Source organism: Pholcus phalangioides, unplaced genomic scaffold (assembly GCF_987345545.1).
Source record: "Pholcus phalangioides strain wild (caught in Gottingen) unplaced genomic scaffold, Ppha-v1.0 ptg000015l_1, whole genome shotgun sequence".
Classification (NCBI taxonomy): domain Eukaryota; kingdom Metazoa; phylum Arthropoda; class Arachnida; order Araneae; family Pholcidae; genus Pholcus; species Pholcus phalangioides.
Window position 1 is genome coordinate 107307100 of NW_028301608.1, and position 20880 is coordinate 107327979.

At 37.0% G+C, this 20880-nt stretch overlaps 1 protein-coding gene across 3 annotated transcripts in view; it reads left to right on the forward strand.

Moving 5' to 3' along the window:
• The window catches only part of LOC149077314 (TGF-beta receptor type-1-like), a 569773-nt gene that overhangs the window by 136848 nt on the left and 412045 nt on the right, over nucleotides 1-20880 (forward strand). The gene's annotated exons all lie outside the window — the stretch shown is intronic.

A 20880-nucleotide genomic window follows, 5' to 3' on the forward strand; every position in this document is an offset into this window, starting at 1 on the left:
GATTAGATTCATCAAAACGCACTTATTGTGTGTGTTTACATTATTTAAAAACACATTAGCTGAAAACATTAAGGAAATATAGTCTTTTGAACGTCCCTTTTCCCCCTTATTAACTACAGTCATCTTCGCAAACCGGGCGAGTGAGCGATAGACCGGTGTTTCTCAACCTTTTTCAGCCCATGACCCTTCTTTGAAACATATTTTCTTTACTGTTTTCTCTGCTGTTTTTTATCCAGATCCTCCAACTTGTATTCAAGAGCAAGGCCATTTTTCTTACTACTACAGTGGAACCTTCCCTAATGGGCACTTTTCTCATCCCCTGTCACGAGCAATAGGGCTTTAATAAATTTTACTCCCCGTTATAGCGGACAGTAAAATCAGGCGAACTCTTATTTTCCTTTCCACAAACTTTAATTTATTAATTTTTCGTCGTAAACCGAGAATTTATCATATTCAATTAAGATTATGTTTAATCCCAAGTCCGTGTTGAGAAATATGGTAAATCATCAATTAATTACTTAATTAACTGAGCATAACTATGGTCCAGGGTGATGAATTCCAATAGTGGTGATGGTTTTGATTGTTGATCTGTGTGAAGAAACCCAACATTACAAGGCTAATAATGTTGTTATGAAAGTTTTTATCTCCTTCACATTTATTTTACTTTAACTTAATTTTTATGGCGAAATATGTGTAGTGCACGGATAGAAGTAATTAATCGGTTTAGTGAAAAGAAGAAAAATTGAAAATTTCTCCATATTTATCAGACTTTCCAACTTTATTTGGGAATTATGCATAATCGTCGGTAAAAGTGATAAAGGTAGTGAAATTTAATCAGACTTACTTTATCGATGACATTTGTTATTCATTTTAACATTATAATGAATTACAACTGATGGCGACAGAAGCCAAATGCGTATAAATGCGCAAATCGTATAAACAAGGTTCCACTGTATAGCGCAGCTCCCCGTTAGCGGACAAACTTTTGGTCCCGTGGGTGTTCGTAATCGAGAGGTTCTACTGTACCCGTTATTTTCCCCTACATCATATCCCGTTCTTATATAAAATTGTATAGATAACGGAAACTTACATCCTCTCTCTCGGCCAATTGAAGCTTTTTCTATCGATACAGTTTCGCTACCATGAGTACAGTAGTTGCCAAACCATTCGTTTTTGAGGTTTTTCTTCCTGGTTTCACGGAAATGCAGTTTTAAACATCAGTCTCGTACCTCTCTTCTTCATGTGGATATTGAACTGCTTACTCTACTGTAGGATATCGTAAAGCGTACAATGTGTTCTAAGTCGATGCTTCCTCTCACATCAATGATACTCACTGCTCCTCCGTTTCACATTGGATATCGCAAAGATGTTACTTTTGTTATCGCTGTCCATTTTAAAAACATAGAATTTCATGACTGATACTTTATTCGACAGTAGAAATTTAATATCAATACTGACGATAGTTTATTGAGAGAGATATATACTATTTATCCATAACGGGGTTCATATAAATAATTTAAATAAGCATACCTATATTATATTTTGGTGAGACTACGATATGGGTGAGGAAAATTGGTTTTTGTTTCTAAAAAAAAATTGAACATTCCCTCAATACATATACAATTTATTTATTTATAGCGTATTTCTTATTTCTATACATATTTTATCGCTCATTTTAGACAAGGATCTTCAAAATAGCCATCACACGAGAACAAAATACCATTAATAAAATACGAAGTTACATTTATACAATGTCGTTTTTTTTGTATATACTTATAACCAAACATATCCGTCACATTATTTCCACGGTGTTTGCGTTTTTGTGAGTTTACATGTGCCAACACGCATGCATATATTCACGCTAGATAGATAGTATGGTGTTTAGAAGAGCATGATGGCCGTATCACGTGACTCAAATGAAGAACGTGTTCCACTTCCCAAAAAAAAACCGCATTATATTCCATGGATATCGTTACACAGTGTCTTTGTTGTTGTTTTCAACTCTATTTTTTTAAGCTTCTGTAAATACGTACGAGAACGTATTTTTATATACGAAAAATATGCATATATATGAAGTTCGAGAAGAGAGTTACTTCGTGGTTTCTCGTTTCAAAATTGCACGTGTGGTGCATATGTCTCACGTGAATAGTTACAACAATGTTTCGTTCCGTTAAAACGTGTTCTATTTATTTACTAGAGTTTTCACGTGCGATTTAAGGTGTATGTTATGGTGAATGTGATAAATGCGGTTATTGTATATAATAACCGGTTATTATGCATACTTACCAAACATTTTAGTAAGTTTGATAAATTTCCCTAAATGTATCGCTTTCACCGGTGATTATGCTTAGTTACCCAAGCGTCAAGTCGTTGGCAAACGTAATAAATCGTACTTCATGATAAACAAAACATAAAAATTCGCGTATTGTATCATTATATCGGGGGGTAAAATCGTGAAATTCTTATCATTATATCGGGGTCCGAGTAAATTCATCACACATACTAGGCTTATTTCGATTTTTTTTTCATACTTGTCAAATTCCCCAATTATACTTGGATATTATACATAATCACAGGTAAAGGTGATAAATCTCAAGTATTTATCAAATTTATCAATGACACTTGGTTACTATGCAGTCTCCGGTAAAAGAGATAATTTTTTTAGTATTCATTGAATTTACCAACGACGTTCGGGTATTACGCATATTCGCAGGTAAAAGCGATAAATTTATCAAATACAAGGCCACAACAGGCAAAATGCCCAACTTAACAAGACGATTCAAGACGACCAATCGTCTTGTTAAGTTGGACATTTTGCCTGCTGCGACTTTGCATTTGTATACATAATAACCTGTTTATCATAATACGCACACGTATTTTCTACCCATATAGCCGTAACACATATATTTTCTACCCATCATCTAGATCAGGGATTTTCAACCTGTGGTCCGTGAGTACATTGCGAGGGGTTCCGTGGTGTTTTCACTGTCTACTATACTTCTAAATTATTATATGCAAATTTAACCGGGGGGGGGGTGTAATTTGTAAGGGAGCGTATTTATGAGATACGCTATCTTCTTTAATCCTTTGCAGTACTATCCACCTCGATATAGGTACTTCATTATAATGGCAACCCGTTATATACGATTAAGGTACGTCCTTGTGTGTAAATTCGGCTTCTTAGCAGAATTTATAAGAACCAAAAAAAACGGTAAGGGACAACCGTCCAAGGGAATTCCTCATTGCGGGAGAGGAGCTATAAATTACGAAATGTCCCAACGAAGGGCCAAAAAAACCGCTAGACCGCGAAAGATTAAAATCCGCGTATCTCCTATATCGCTAATGGACGCACGCGCGTACCCGCTGGAAGGTTAAGAAAACAATGCATTTTAGACTTTATGGGTGGGGCAGCTTCGTGACCTACGGAAAGGGGGGGTTCCGCATCATGAAAGAGGTAGTAGAGGTCATTATTCTGGTCTATAGAAATATGATCTTCCACTATTTTGAGGCAAAGAAACCTATGCGTATTTCTCTGCTATCAGCGATACCATTGTACACAAAATACAATGCGTTTATATAAATGTATGTAAATGCAAGATCTGATACCACAGCAGGCAAATTGCCCAACGAGGGGTGACTGGGGACGAAAGAGAAATTTAAATGTAAAATTAGGTTAAAAAAAACCCTCATAAAATAGGGTTGTTTTTTCTTCTATTTTTTACACACGCGTTACTTTTTTCCATTGCTTATTTCCGTCGTCTTCAAATTGAGGCTTTTATGCAGCCGACGCCGCTTATTAAAATCACGGGTAATGTAAACATTTGGTCATTGTTATCACTTTTCCAAAGAATGTAACGGACTACTTACTATCATAACATGGGAAAAACCGTTTGTAGTTATTATGACTTTGGTCTATGTTATCAATTTTTTTTTCTCCCGTCTACTTTTTTTTTGCGCGCATTCTGAAGCCAAGGTTTACAACCAAACTAATTTTTTTCCCCGCAAGAGTTATCAGATTGCAAGACTATGTTGGAGACTCTAGAAGGTGTTCTCCCTTCCCCCAACTGACAAGCATTTCCGTATTTAATCAGTCCGTAGTATTGGCTGTGATCTATGTACGTCTAGAGCTGCTTTTGCAACGATCTTCCTACAGTGAAGGCAAATGTATGACTAAAACACACAGCCCTTTCCCTCAGTTTTTGATCAGTTTCTTTCAGATGACCGGATATCATTTTTTTTTCCCCGACAGGCTTTAAAATTAATTCACGACGTACAAAATACATTAGGCAGTTTCATTCTAACGCTTCACGATGGCTGAATAAAAATTTTTATTCGCTTGATTTTCGCTTGAAGGCGTGAAAAGAAACGTTTTATAGTAACAAAAAAGCTAGAATGGATTGAATATTTTGCAACCAATTAGGTAGGAAAGAAAAACAGAGTTGCCACGTTTTACCAATACCCATCCAATATGCATCTCATTTGACTGAACCGGACGTATGGTCACCGTGCTTGCAGTCGGAATTTTTTCGGATATAGTTATCATTCGGTTATTGTTATTAGAAATCTCGAGTCCCGATTTGATCGCATTGAAGCGGTGTGGACTGTATTTCGACGAAATGCCAAGAGCCGTGACGTACCACTTATTGTATAGAGGGCGCTTATTATTTTACATTTTCAAAATCGTACTGTAATTCAGAGCTTCCGAGATATGAGTAGGCATAATATGGAGATTTTTGATATTTTTAATGCATGGTAAACGCAGCAGTTGACCTCGTTCTTGAAACTGGTAATTGCGTTAACTAGTTTCAACATTTACTTGATTATTTAAACCGAAGAGAAAAAAAAAAAACACGACAAGAAAACTTTTTATACTTTTCATTACACTTGTTGGTAGTGAACAACGTTCGGGCACAAAGTTCCTGTAGATGATTCCTATCTTTAGTAATTTATTCAGCTGCGTACGTGTGAGCACCTTCTACAGCCAGAAGTCACACTTTTCCCTCCCTTCAAATCATGATATTAGCATTCAGATCTGCGCAATGCGAGCAAGTTACGCCGAAGGCGATTACAACGGCGCACAGATAGCCTGGTAGGCTGGAATCCCGATCTTTGGAAAATTTAGTTTGCTTTATTAATTAACTTTTATTTCATGTTGAAGTTAACTGAATAAATTTATTGAGAAATAGTTTTCACCAGTGCTGTTTTCACCAACACTACCGTTTGCAGAAACTATCAGTGCTGGTGAAAAATAAAAGTCTATCCTTTACATATCAAGTGCTGTACCTTGTGATTTGCTTTCTCACCAATAGATGTCAGGATATATATTTCTTGAGTTTTGTTTTTTAGTTTTATTCTGCTAACTATGGGCTTTCCGATATAAACGTTTCGCAGGATAAAAACAAAATTTAGAATTGGAATAGAAGAATTAGATCATCAATATCAATAAAAGGATTTTTTTTTCCATTCAAATTTTATAGTGAAACACTATCATGAATCACTGCATGAACCCAAGAAATCTATGCTACGACGTTACGCCTGCGTAATTCTTTGCTGAAAGTGAACCATTGAATTGTGAATTTTCTACGACATTCAATATGTATATATTCTGATATTCATGTATCAGGACTAACAAACTGCACACTTACACGGGGAGTATAAATGTAAAATTGGAGAACCGCTCTTAGGGGTGTGTGACAGCTGCGGTCGCACCGAGGCCTCGCACTTACGGAAATAATTTATTTCAGAAATTTTGTATTTTTATCCATTCTGGGGACTTCTGAATTTTGTTGTTTTATCAAGAAAGAAATAATTCTTGAATTGTTTCTTTAATAAATTCGGAATTTTCATCATATTTCTTTCATTTATTCTGAATTTTAATAGGCGCTGAGAGAATTGTTTTTATCTCTCTGAATTTCCATGGGTGCTGGAATTATCTCTGTGAATTATTTTTCTTATTTTCGATTCGTCGATTCGAAATAAAATTTTTTCTGGTAATTGACATTTGTGTTTATTTTCCTTTGCACGTGTTTTTCATTAATCGTGATTGTTGGTGTATTTTGAAATAATGTATGAATTTTTGGATGCCGGATCTACTCTCCCACGGAATATATGAAATCGGGACTAAGGGACCACAAAATTATTGAGACACTTCTGGCCCGCAAACATTTTCTCTCTGGGTCCCGCGTCTGGTAAGGGTGGCTCTGTGTAGTTGAAATTTTAATTTATTAAATGATTGTATTTTGAGATTCGCATGTAAAAATTACATTAAATTTAGATGCATACAATTGTTTACTTTACGTGAAGGCTCGGAAAATCGCCACATTTATAGGGGTTTTTTTTCTTCCAGTTTGTATTTTGATTCGCGTAATACCGCCAGCGGTACGTTCAGAAACTGTCGCGCCTCTTGTGATATTTGCCGGGGTTTCGTATTTCTGTGGGCGCGGTAGCCCAGGTCGATAAGATATTGCCCCAAAGTATCAAACGATGTTTAGAGTTGTCGCGAGTTCGATACCCGGTTCGTCTTTGCCAAAAACTTTCCAGACACACGGGTACAACAGAAACGACGTCATGACCACAGAAAATATTGCTACCGCAGGGAGTCCCGCATCGAGGGGGCTAGTGCACCAACCTCTACCTGAGTATCAAAAAGGCTGCCGTTCGGAATCAGTAATAGATTGTAGGTCCCGGTCTAATTAGCCCTTGTGTGCAGAAAATTACCGTGGTGCGACAACAGTGATCAAATAATCGTATTGCTGTGGATCAGTCAACGTTGCTCAATTTTGAGAGCGTCACAGGATGATTCAATGAGCAGAGGGGATTTCGCAGCTGGCGGTGAACATGATCGGACTACTGTGTCAGGCTACGCAGGCTGAAATTCTACAGATATTCTACTACATTCAACAGGTTATATGGTCTCCGTCTTTCACTGGGCCGTAGCTAGTTTTTTACTTAGTGGATTATAGATAACTTATTTTTGATAATGAGGGCAGTAAATTTTGTTTATGTGTTAGGCTTGTAAAGTCAATGCCGGACGTTTCTACATAAGAGCTTGGATAGTCTAATGTGGCAACGGGAGAACGCTTGCTTATGTCGAAAATAAAGCAGTATCTCCGTCTTTCTCTCTAGGGTCTCCCCCGCGCTTGTTTTATTACAAACAGAAAACACTAAACAATATGAATTGGCCGATTATGAAATCGCATCGAATGCTACCTGTATAGTCAGTTGGCTAATACGCATAGACAATTATCAAATACCGCCACGTATGGTACACATCTATAGTTGACTGACAACTTGCAGCGTTCGAGACCTTGGACTATCCATAATACCCCAAAGAAAGTTGAAATTATCAACCTTAAAATTCAGGATTTTTACGATTACATTACCAAATGACTATTGAAAAAGTAAATGCGTTACCGAAACCCATAGACCCTTGATTTGAATACGACTGAATAAAACCTGAATGCTTTGGTGGTATGCTATTGTTATCAGGTCTGTGATGCACACATATTTATAGCCGCATACATTAGGTACCGTTGACATTCCATATGAAAGTACCATTCATAAATATTGTCTTAAAAATATACTTTAGATAGTCGACGATAACTAAGGTATTTTAACTAGCTTCAAGAAAGCACTAAAGAAATAATTTGAACGTGATATATAAGGAGTATTAAATGCCACGTAAGGTTAAGGCAAGCTAAAAATAGGAAATAAAATAGAAAAACCCATTTTCTTTCTTGCGTAAAGATACGAGGATACAATGTCATATTTATATTCCACTCTTAAAAGTGTCAGGTGTTGCCATTTTGTGAGAGCGTAATTCTTCACTTCCTAGAAGAGAAACAACCAAGCGCATAAATTTCACCTTAGGAAAAATAAAGAAGTGCCTCTCTCTCTCGCTTCGTGTATGAGGTTGGACATTGTTCTTCTTCGAACGCTATTATATCCTCTTGCAAGTACAGTTACGTATACTGCGCGGTGCGAAATTATCTCCGGAGAAAAGCAACCGAATATTAATGAAAACAGTAAAGGGTGTAAATCACAAGATGGCGGGCTTTGCTACCTACGTCCTTGACGCTATTGACTTTGTGTGACTTTTATTTATTTATTTTTTTTCCTGAGAGTTATTTTTCTTTTTTTATCTTGTGCTTGTACTTGACATTAAGTATGCATCGATGGATTCATTTGCGTTCCCGAACTACTACCTTCTCTATTGAATCATTCGTTGATTTGGCAACCACAAAGAGTATACAATCGAGCTTGAGATTAACTTAGTTGAAAACACAAAATGTGATTTACGGAAAATTCACCGCTGAATAATTCACCGTCATGCAACCAACGGCAAGAATAATGCATCGATAATTCATAGACAGAAAGTTCTCCGACTAACAATTCGCTGACAACAGTTTGGCGCGAGTGAGTGAGAGAGTCAGCAAGTTGGTTAGCTACCTAGTTAGTGAGCGAGCGAGTGACAGATTGAATGATTGACCTTGTGAGTGAGTGAGTGAGTGAGTGAGTGAGTGAGTGAGTGAGTGAGTGAGTGAGTGATAAAATGAGAAAACTAGTGAGTGACAGAGTGGTTGAGATTGACTAAGTGAGCGAGTGACCCAGTGGGTGAGTGATAATATTTGCTACCTTAGTGAATGAGGGAGCTAGTGGCACAGAACGAGCCTCTTTGTGAATGAGTTAGTGGCAGGGTGAGCTACCTAGTTAATAAGCGAGGGAGTAAATGAGAGAGCTAGCTACGTAGTGAGTGTGTGAGTGAGCGAGAGTGAGCTAGCTCTAGTAACAGGCCGGTCATGCAGTCTCTCATCCATTTTCTGCGGTTCCCAACTCCGAGGCATAAATGCGAGCCGATCTTCCCATTAAAAAGTCTCGCCACAGAGAGCAACAGGTCTAACATATTACAATTATCCAATCATAACACTTCACACATAATTATAAAAACTGATGGCAGATGGCAGCACCACACGTGACAATCATTACACGCAAAACAATCTTCACGTTAAGTTTACAACACGTTCACGCACATTCCGGTATGTGCCAATTCGTTAGAAATTCCGTAGAGGAATGTGTACGAGACATGTATCGCTAAGTAATGGTAGTATTAGTGGTCTCTTCCCCCACTTCCTTACTCACTCAACCATTCTTTTGCTCACTCACTAACTCACTCAGCCATTCTCTTGCTCATTCACTAACTCACTTGATTACTTATTCACTCACTCATTCTCTCACTTGGGCACTGACTTGATCACTTTCTCAATTGTTCTATCGCCCACTCATTCATAGACTCAGTTGATTGCTCATTTCATGACTAACTTGATTACTCACTGACTCATTTGCTTTGGATAAAAAAAGTTGGGAAACTATGATCATAGTTTCCCAACCTTTTTTGTCCCATCGTCCCCTTCTTCAGAAATATTTTTCTCTCATCGCCTCCAACGTAATCTAACCCATAGGATCCTATATTATACCCGTGGCTTCCACCGCCCTCCCTGAAGCATTCCATCGCTCCCAAGGGGACGTTAACGCCCACGATGGGAATCACTGGTCCACGTTATCGACTCGATTCGCGTAAGCGCTTTTTCTGAAACTTCACTTTTCATGTCCCCGGAGCGAGTGTGAGAGTCATCTCTAACAAGGGGGTCGAGAGAGTTAATTTTTGGTTTAGGCGAACAACTTCTCTGATTGGTTGGACAAAACGCCTGACGACTGGACCGCGCTTCGTGACAGGTTCAAAAGTTAAAAAACAAAAAGCCGAAAAAGTGTTTTGAACGTGACAAATTTGGATTTCAGCAGCGATGATTGACTTGCCTGCGTCGTAGCAAGTTGTATCTGGTATAAATAAAATGAGTCCGTTGTGGGATTTCTGAGTGTGGGAAAGAAGGTGGGAATATGTTATCTTCTGATTTGTATATTTTGAGTGGGATTTTTAGAATGAATAGTTTAATGGCCGGGGAAGGAGAATTCATCACACCTACAAACGAACTTGCATGTCTTCAGGATTAAAAAAGTGCCTCAGTGGTGATACTCTGAGGGTTGTAGACCATCAATAATTGAAGGAATCGATAATTGTATTATGAAATGAATTTCGTGGCACAAAATATACAATGATTTTGAAAATTAAACACGGATGGAAAATTTTCAAAATATTTTTATCCTTTTTTTCATCGATTCCGGTGTTTATGGTATTGGTTTGGTTATATCTCCGAAGAATCTAAACATATATGAATTTAAAAAAAAAAAAACCATTTAATAACTTGCAAGCGGTTTCCGGGCTATCAGGCCGTGGTCTGGGACATTTTCTTCCTAACGTTTCGCCCACATCTGTGGCAAGCATCTTCTGAGGTTAAGCAGACGTACGTCTTCCCCTTCCGCGATAAGTGAGAAAGGACAGACAAAACCATTCAAGTTCAGAATTCTCTTTGACCTTAATCTTCACGTATATTCATTCAATTGCGAACATGTAATTGTATCTGTAATTGGAGATCTAAAGGACGTATGGTTATATATGAAAGACCAAAAGTATGAGTATAGGTCTTTTTTGCCTTAGTCTCAATGAGCAAAGACTAGCTCTCTCTAGAGAAAAGACTATATATTCAGGATAAATAAAAGTTCCTGGATGTCATCGCGGGGGAAAAAGTACTGCCTTGAATTTGTATTCCGGAAACGCAAAGAAACTATAACTCTGTCTCTCCTCCACTTATCCTGGATGCCAGCACTTGAGCCAAAGGATACACATTACATGTTGAAAACATGAGAGTTAAGATACGACGAGTAACAATGTTACGAAGAGATATGGATTTCTTTGTACAATAGAGGAAAGTGAAATGATTTTTGTTTGCTCGGATATCGTATAAGAAAATAAAAAAGGCTGTATTTTATTCCTGTGTCTTACCATACGTTTATGTTATTGATCATTACGAGGTAGCATATGTCTTATACTGAAGACAGCAACATGGGCCGATGTATACACCGGGTGATCCAAAAGTCAGTGAACATTTGTAAAATCATGAACGCACGTCAGATTGCGCGCTTGAAAATTTGGATTCGAGGACTGATGTCTATTAGACCCAATTTGTTTTAATGGTACTATACTAATACATGATGATGATTTTTTTTTCATTTAGAAGATACTTAACATTTACATTGTGTACGCCGCTCTTGTCAGCTGCTCAGTCACATTCCTAACTTCCAGTGAATGTCATGATCGCTGATAAGTCACCTCTCTTACTTTGGCGTTTACTTCTATTTCTTGACACCTCTTTAACTTGGTCACATTTTAATGGAATCGTCGGTGTCGAACTTATACAAATACAAATACAAATACAACACCACAACAGGCAAAATGCCCAACGAGGTGGCTGATAAAGAGATGCCCATACAAATATGGTTGTCATATGTTTCAAAAATACAGCAACCCAATTAAAAATGCAATTAACACAAGTTATAAACAATATATACACGTGATAAAATATTATACAATGCCCATAAAGCATACTTATGGTTGTCTTATTCTAAGAATGGATAGCTTCCCGATTTACCCCAACATGTTTATCGTATTTCTTTTTAAACGTGTCAATTGTGTTACAATTTACTACCTCCGGGGGTAAGCTATTCCATTTATTAACAACCCTATTGGAGAAAAATTCCCTGCGACACCATAACCTTGCATTGTCCCTCACCAATCGATACTGGTGTCCCCTTGTAAAAGCAGTCGATTGGCGGTGTACTAAAAGTTCATGGTCCATCCTATCCATCCCATTGAAAATTTTGAACACTTCGATCATATCTCCTCGACACCTGCGTTCATCCAATGTAAACATATTCAAAAAATTAAGTCTTTCTTCATAACTCAAGCCCTGTGTGCCAATAAGGACACGCGTAGCTCTTCTCTGCACCCCTTCAACCAAGTCTATGTCCCTCTGTAGGTATGGTCTCCAAAACCTTACAGCATACTCCAGTCCAGGACGAACTAAGCCTCGAAAAAGCGGAAGAATGACTTTAGGAGAACGCGAAGAGACCTTTTTGAAAATGAGACCAAGCATTCTATTCGATTTTTTGACAACCGCTGAACAATGTTCAGAAAACTTAAGTCGCTCGTCAATGAGAATTCCCAAATCGGTGACTCTAGTTGCATCCGGGATAGTGACACCATTCAACTCGTAAAAGAACCGTGGGTTGTTCGAACCAAAATGAGCGACCATGCACTTATCCACGCTAAACGTCATGCTCCATTCATTTGCCCATGCTGCAACCTTGTTTAAGTTGGTCTGGAGCAACTCCCTATCGCTTTCATTCCCGATTACCCCCATTAGCTTCACATCATCTGCGAATTTGCTAGTAATTCCATCGATACCCTGATCGAGTTTATCGATAAAAAGTGAAAAAAGTATGGGGCCAAGGACACTTCCCTGAGGAACTCCACTTGTGACGTCTGTCCAACCAGAGAATTCCCCGTTCACCATAACTCGTTGCGACCTATCTCTTAACCACGATTCTATCCAATTCAGCAAGTTGCCCCCTATTCCAATCTCGTGTAAACGCTTCAAGAGTTTGCCATGTTGGACCCGATCTAATGCCTTCTGGAAATCAAGGTAAACAACGTCGACATTTTTGCTCTTACCCAAAGCCTTAGTCACGTAATCATAGAAGCAAAGGAGGTTAGTTACACATGACTTCCCCTTCCTGAACCCATGCTGATTATCCGACAATACATTATTCTCGTCTATCCACTTCACAAACTGCCTTTTGATGATAATTTCCAAAATTTTCGAGAGGGAGCTCGTCAAACTCACTGGACGATAATTAGACACCACTTCTCTACTACCCTTCTTAAATATAGGAACAACGTTAGCCAGTTTCCAATCTCTCGGGACGATACCCTCAGCAACACTACTCCTGTATATCTGTGCGACTGGCCCCAACAATTCATTAGCACCTTCCCTGAGAACCCTGGGATAGATATCATCTGGTCCTGGTGCTTTGCTTGTACATACATTTCTTAGAAGATTTAGGACCTCCACGTCTTCCACTTGAATATCGTTGAGCGTTTTATTACCCCATGCAACACCCGTATATCGAATATCATTATCTCCATTAAAAACCGACGCGAAAAAGTCATTGAAAGCACTACACATGCCTACATTGCTCTCTACTTTTGAGCCTCCTATCGAGAGGGGGCCAACTGTCCCCTTACATCCATTATTGACGTATCGAAAAAATGATTTTGGGTCAGAGCCAATGTTATCTGCCAACCTAGATTCAACTTGCTTTTTACTATCCCTTATCGCTTTCTTCAACAGTCTTCTTTTATCAGTAAACAATGATAGGTCACCTCGTCCACTTTTATACTCTCTGAATGCTCTTTTCTTTTCAAGATAAAGGTTCCGCACGCTATCCGTGAACCATAGACAGGTTTTACTGTATTTTATTTTTTCGAGGACATCTCAGGTGCTCTGAGTACGTGACTCGCGTCGTGACCAAAATTAGTGTCGTTAATATGCCATCACAGTGTTTCCGTTTCGATGGCGGAAAAAAAAAATGCTTGTTCAAGGTATCGCCTTTGAGGTTTGCTACATTATTTTAGCAACACCCCGAGTTGGATATATATCCCAGTGCTCTTCAACCAATGATCCGTGAGCATTTCTTGCCGGTCCGCAAAACATTCCGACTAATAAGCTACATAATTTCAAATTTAATTAAATGTTATGCATCTTCAATATTAGATTTTATTTCTGTCTTAACTGTCAGTAGAGTGTGCGAATTATATTTATTAATTTTTTGTCCGCAAACTATATCTCCGATGTATTAATTTTGCCTGCCCTCAAATTATCTCTCTCATTTATTTATTTTTGCTGGTCCACAAATAATTTCTCATGTGTTTTTGTCGTTCTAAAATTATTTCCCCTATTTAGTTTCTTTTGCCACTTCTGACATTGCTTCTCTCATTTATTCATTTTAGTCCGCAAATTACTTCTCGCATTTATTCATTTTAGTCCGCAAACTATTTCTCCTATTCACTAACTTTTTTGTGGATGTTTAAATGATTTTCCCCACTTTTTTTTCTGTGTGATCCAGAAATTATTACTTCCATTTATTTTCTCTAGCCGTCACACAACAAATTATTCTTTCCATTTATTAAATTTTTGACGAACTGGGAATTATTTCCTCCCGTTTCTCGCTCGTCCGAAAATTATTTTTCTTATTCGTCCTTTTTTTCCCCGGTCCGTAAATTATTTCTCACATTTCTTCCGGTCCGCGAGAATGTTAAACTACTTTCACCGGTCCCCAGCTGTAAAAAGGTTAAAGAACACTGTTATATATACCTCAAGAACAATATAATAAAATCCAAATAAATAACGGGACAAGAGTCCCGTTTTTTTCGATGAAACGATAGGCACCAAAATACAGGGGTAACAAAAATATTCCACCTTCCCCAGAATTGTCCAGAATTCGTTATAGAAAAAGCAAAAAAAAAAAAAAAGGAACTTGTATCGAAATAAAAGATATTTCAGTCCCCACGAACAACCAATAAAAATTGGGGAAATGAACTAACTCCTATCCTAGCTTCTCCTCTTTTTCCTGGTTTAAAGTCCTGGTTTTATTATCTTCGTTATATCTTGAGAAACAGCACAAAAGATACGGCTTATTTTTTTCAACCGGGAAGAAACAATCCGGCAAAAGAAGTTTCTTCAAAAGTGCTCATTTTGATCCTTTTTCGCTTTCAACGTACGATTTTCGATGCTGGCAACAAAGTTGGAGGTTTTCTCCGTGCCGCCGTAAAATGGACGTTGTCCAGAGATGGTCGTTAAAGTCGGAAATGGAACAGAAAGCCTCACTGTTGTCTCGACAACGCAGCTATTCTCGGGAAATACATCCGGACTGGGTCATTATTTTATAGTGAATTCCGGCAAATTTTGTAGTATAAATTCCATTTAATAGGAAACACAAGAGTAATTTGACTTCTGAAATTTGACTATTCTGGGGGAAAAAAAATCTCATTATGCAACGATGTGTTCGTTGATTTTTTTCCATCATGTGTTCGGAATTTAATTTTTTTGAACGTCAATAAAAGCAATCAGAGAATCAAGAAAATTTCAATAACATTGCTCTTAGTTATGCTATTAGGTACGTATTTCCTGATTACTGTTGTATCATAGTACTTATGCAACAGAAAAAAAATTTTTTTCTTTGTCCTTGGGTAAAAGTTGTTATTTCTGTGTTTGGCTTGCCCTGAATAATCATGAAAATGATGGTAATTTCTCTCAAATATTGGTTTTATGGTGAGAGGATCGATATTATTGAATTGGTCATTTACCATTGGCTGATTGCGTGACTGGAATATTGAAGATAACAACAACAACAACAACAAAATTCCCACACTTAATAGTTTAAAAAACTCTAAATAACTTTTAGGATATATAATAAATCTCGTATTGAATGTTTCACAAAAAGAAATATTTATTTTAAATTTTCAAAAATGTTGGTACCTTTTCCATCTTTACTCCCACATGCACTTAATTTTCGCGTTTTTAGCCCTCAAAAGTAATTGACGTGATATTTTTTATGCGTTCTTCCATATGCAGGGTGTATTGGTAACGGCGTATGGCATTTTACTGGCGAACCATTGATTCTAGAGGCATACTTCAAATTACGAAAAATATCTAAATAACGTGTATTACTCAGACATAAGATTCATGTTGCAAGGGGTTGTATGGTAATTAAAATAAAAAAATAGCTTTTTATACCGCCCTCGTGTTTCCAAATACCATGATCTGGCCACGCTCAAATTTGGTCTCACCCTAAATCGGCTCCATCGGGTTGTATGGTTCCATAAACACCTGTAACTTGGTGACTTTTTGACGCTAACAGCGAGAAAAAATATAACTAGCGGTTCGACTAATTTTAAATTTCCGATGGGTGATCACTAGAGCTTGGATTTTTATGCCACGTCATATTTTTTAATGAAAAAATGACATATTTTCGGCATAAAAATCTCACCCTAGTTATCACATTAGGGGCCGTTCAAGTATTACGTAAGCAAATTTTTAGCCATTTTTGACCCCCTTCCCCCCTTGTCAGCAAAAGTCAGCAAAACGCTGACCCCCTCCCCCCCCCTTGTCAGCAAAATTTCGTCATCAGCTCTGCCCCTCTGAGTCCTAACTCATATTTTCATAAAAGGGTGGTTGATGACGTAAGCATTATCCAACTCCCCCCCCCTTGTCATCAAAAGTCAGCAAATCGCAACCCCCCCCCCATCGATGATGACGTAATACTTGAACGGCCCCTTAGTTTTAAATTATCGTATTTTTTATTTTTTAAAAATTATATCATTTTTGACATCTTATATCGATATTATATTATGTCTTTTTTCATGCAAATAAATCAGTTTGTTTTAAAATATTTTTTCAATTAAGTAAATCCAGTGATAATATTTTTCGAGCATGTAAAAAATTGTTTCATGCATCTATTATTTTGAGTTACATGCTTGGTCGGGCGTGAAAATTTTTGAGGATTTGTCCAGCAGTGGCATGCAGTCGAATTGTCAAGAAGTACATGAAAGTTGTAAAGATGATATTTCTCTCCGAGGTGTCTGAGAATAAAAATATCTGTCGAAGTAATCTTCGAATATTATAATTATTTAAATGATGGCCGTTAAGAGGTGTGAAAATTACATGAAAATAATATATTTCATGTAGCCAATAGTTCAGAAAAAGAAACTGTTTATGAAAAAAAAAAAAAAAAAAATCCGTGGACAATAACCAATTCAATCGATATTCAAGATAAAATGGAAGTATGATGTTGTAACAGCTGTGTCTGGGACGTCCGCAAATCTGCAGGAATTCCCCGAGCGAGCGGTTAGCGCACGAACACCTTGGTGAGATATTCCATGTCCGTGCAGTCATACGCCGGAGTTTATGGCACTGCGGGTATCGTTTTAATCCATTGGTAATGTTTTAGTGCCCCGATCATTTTGAAATGCATAAAAGTGTTTTCATTTGAATTTCTCGAAATTCTGATGCTGTAACCGTATAAGCGAGAGCTAGAGTTTTGTGTTCCTTCTCATTCTTGAGCACGTACTCGGAAATATTTGGAATTCAATTCGCATAAGTCGATTTTTGATGCCAATGGGTGCTCGTATATCGTCGAACTTATTTTATAAACACCCTGTATATAGATTTTACGTTCACGCACCAATGTTCGGAATTCTCTAATATTAAGTGGCAAAGTCAAACACAATTTTCGAAAAGCACTGATTTTGTAAATTTATTTGCGAAACAGCCGTTCAAAGCTGAGTTAAGACGTGGTATTGTGTTGAATAATCTTTGTAGGGCTAAATGAGTCCAGTAACTGTGATGCATATAATGATACAATACATACATGAATCATCATGTCAAGAAATTATTTAGTACGATTTGTCATGTTCAGCAACGACGCGATAGTTGGGTATTATGCGTAATCGCCGGTAAAAGTGATAAATACAGGGGAGATTTAAAATTCAACGTACAAACTTTTAGGGGGGGGGGGTAGGAAACACAAATACACAAAACTGAATCACATAGGAATGTATGACCGGAAGCAACAACCTGATCAGCTGGATAATAAACGAAGATGCAGAAATGACAAGCCAATAATGGATGGAAAAACTCTTTGTTTAGCTATACTTTACACGCGGACAGTACATGTACACGTTAAGTTTCACAAGTGCTCCAAGTTCTTACCATCCACAGTTATGGTGATTCTGTTTGCTCCCCTAAAAGCTTGTACGTTGAGTTGTGAATCACTCTGTACAGAAAAATTTATCAAAATGCTCAAAATAAAGGGCTCGACGAGAGCCGAGAGGTGTCTTGAGGTGCCCTCCGGAGAAGACGCCCAAATACCACTCTCTCCCTCTCCTAGGTGGGGCTCGAAGACAGCCGAAGATGGGGCTTTGAGTGCAGGGCACCCCCCCCCCCCATCTCAAAACACCGAAATGCTCGGCGGTTATGCATAGTTACCAGATTTATCAAATTTACCGCGCGTAACGGTTTACTTTATGAAAAATAACGCGATGAATAGGAAAAGAATAAGGCTTATCATAACGGTCGCAATAACGCATGGTCATTATAACGAGCGTCGTTAGAATACAGATATATTCGCCTGAAGATGGGGAAAAAAATTCAGTCGATATTTTTATAAGATGCTAAATAAAAATATCTAAAAAAAAAAAATCAAAAATTGACTTTTCCTCTAAATATTGCTTTATCATTCAAAAAATAATAATAATATTCAAATCCGTAAACTTATTACGGCTATAGTGACAAATATCTGTGGAATTCGGGGAAAAAATAAAGATATATATTCTAATCCTATCCAAAAGTTCCTCTGAGCTTAACAAAAGCAGCAACAGCTAAATTATAATCAGTCTGAACTTTAATTTCTTCGAAAATGGATGAATCGAAAATAGATGATTTTTAATTCGATTAGGAATAAAGGAGCTTAACGTCTTTTAATTAGCTTTAGACCGAAAAATCCCAACACAAAATACTAATATCACTGTGCCTCTCGGTTACTGCATTTAACTCAATTTTAATTTGGGTTTCACGATTCTGAGGTCGAAATAATATTTTTTTTTCTTTCTTTTCGTTTTTCCTTCTATTATTCTAGCAATTTAGCCTCGAATTCAGTGAAGGGAATTAGCCAAAATAATCCAATACAATGTAATTTCCCTTGAGAAAAATTGATTTTTTTTTTCGATCTATATATATTTCCTCCAAATTTAAAATCTCTTTTAATAACATTCTTTTGAGATTTATTGCCTCGGAAGAGAAAAAAAAGAAGAATATTTATTACAAAAACTTATGTTCGGTTGCAGAAGTTAATAAAATTAATGTATTGGAAAATTATTCGGAATATTTTAAGATATTTGGAATATTTTTTCGATGTATCATTTAATAAATGATGAATCAATTGTCCTGAAACTGTATCATTGATTTTTTTTTGATAGTAAATTTCCATATTTAATTACATTAGAACTCTTAATTTTAGAATTGTTGTGAAATATTCATTAAATTAGGTCAGTGTTTCTCTCTTGAATAGTTGATGCATATTTAATTAAATATTTTAGTACTGAATTGATATTTCATTAAGTTTAGGATACATAATTAAATTTGAATTATAGTTTGAAATGTTAATTTTTTTAATTGACTTCGTTGTGCTATAAAATCACTTAACTAATTGAGCTATATAATGAGCTCAAATTTTCTAAACCAGGGTATTTAAACTCATTACACACGTAAATGAATTCCACTATCCTAAATTGTCCTCAATATGCAGTGGAACCTCTACAACGGCTCTTAACAGACACTTTTTTTCAGTGTCGTTCTTTTTTCAACGCATTTTTCCTTCTGTTGACAGGAGTATAGAGGCAAAGAAGAGAAAGAAAGAGCAACTTCCGTAGAGATAGGATTACTATAAAGTTTCATGTGAAGGAAATAGAAAGAAAGCACAGAGAACTTGTTTGTGTTCCACTGGTGTTTGGACGTCATATTACGTCCGTGATCGTGAAGAGGTAAAAAAACGGTTCGAATTATGACAGATCAAGACAGAACATCCTGTCCAATCCATTGGTATAGACATTTAGGGTGCTACTGAAGTGACTTGAGATCGGGCAGATTGCGGCGAGACATTTAAAGTTGTAAAGGTTACCGCGACCTTCAAAGTTTAGCGAATCTCTGGTAATTCCGCAATTAATTGCACAGAATGGCCCCTAAACATTTCGCGCAATCAGACCTCAACGATGGTACGACCATGTCATAGTGGTGTTTTAAATATTTAACGAACAGAGACGAGGTATCTCGTCCTAATGCAATTGAAAGGAATTCATTCAAGCTCTCCCTGGTTTCTTCGCGAAGTTTTTTTTCGTAGCCTATGCACTTGCTCATAGTTGCTATGAAGCTATGAAGTTGCTCTGTTCCCTTCCCGTTGTTTCTATACTCTCCCACACAATATCATTTTCGACAATAGATTTATAAGACAGAGCGCAAAGAAGAAATAGAGAGGAGTGTATGGGAGAGAGAGTATTAAGAGATGAAAGAGAAATCTACTATATATATATATATATACTGCCACCCGCCCCTTCCCATATCTAACATAGGAACACTAGACCTTAACCACAGGATATTGTCTTCAGAAGAAGACTATTTGGCGCGATTGACGATCAACTTATCATTGCTTTTTTTTGTTTTATTTTTTGCTTATGTATGTTATTAATAATTGCACAACAATTTTTAAGAGGGTTGTTGCACGATCTTGGCTTCCCATGCTTTCCTTTGGGAAAAATCTCCTTCCTTTAAGGAACATTTAAAAATTTTATATGCACTTAAGGCACGCGATTTTTTCCCCAAATAAGTTGGATATTTTTATGCAATTTAACGCCAGCATTTAGGATTTTAATTGTTGGTTGTTTTTCCCCTCGAATTTTAACTTCGAATTTTATGCCATTTAATAAAAAAAATTCCCTAGTTAAAGTATGTAACACCATAGTGTTGAGGGACACACCGAGTTTCAAGACATTTGAATGAGTGGTTTTCGACAAAATGTTCTTTATCTAACAAAAAACTTCGTTTTTGAAAAATAGTATTTAGTGGGAAACATTAGAATATATATAATGCTTTCCCAGCAGTTTATATTAAACTATTTTGAAAATAGTTCTGGTACAGGTAGAAGTAAAACTTGAACACACAAAGACGCAGAAAATTTCACAGCATTTGAAAATTGAAAAAAAATCGAAATTTGTTTTTTGGGAAATTTGCGTGCACCAACGTCCTTAATGGGTAAAGTTTTTTTTTTAAATTCTATTTCTCCCAAATGTTGGTTTTGCAGCCCCTGGATTGGCGT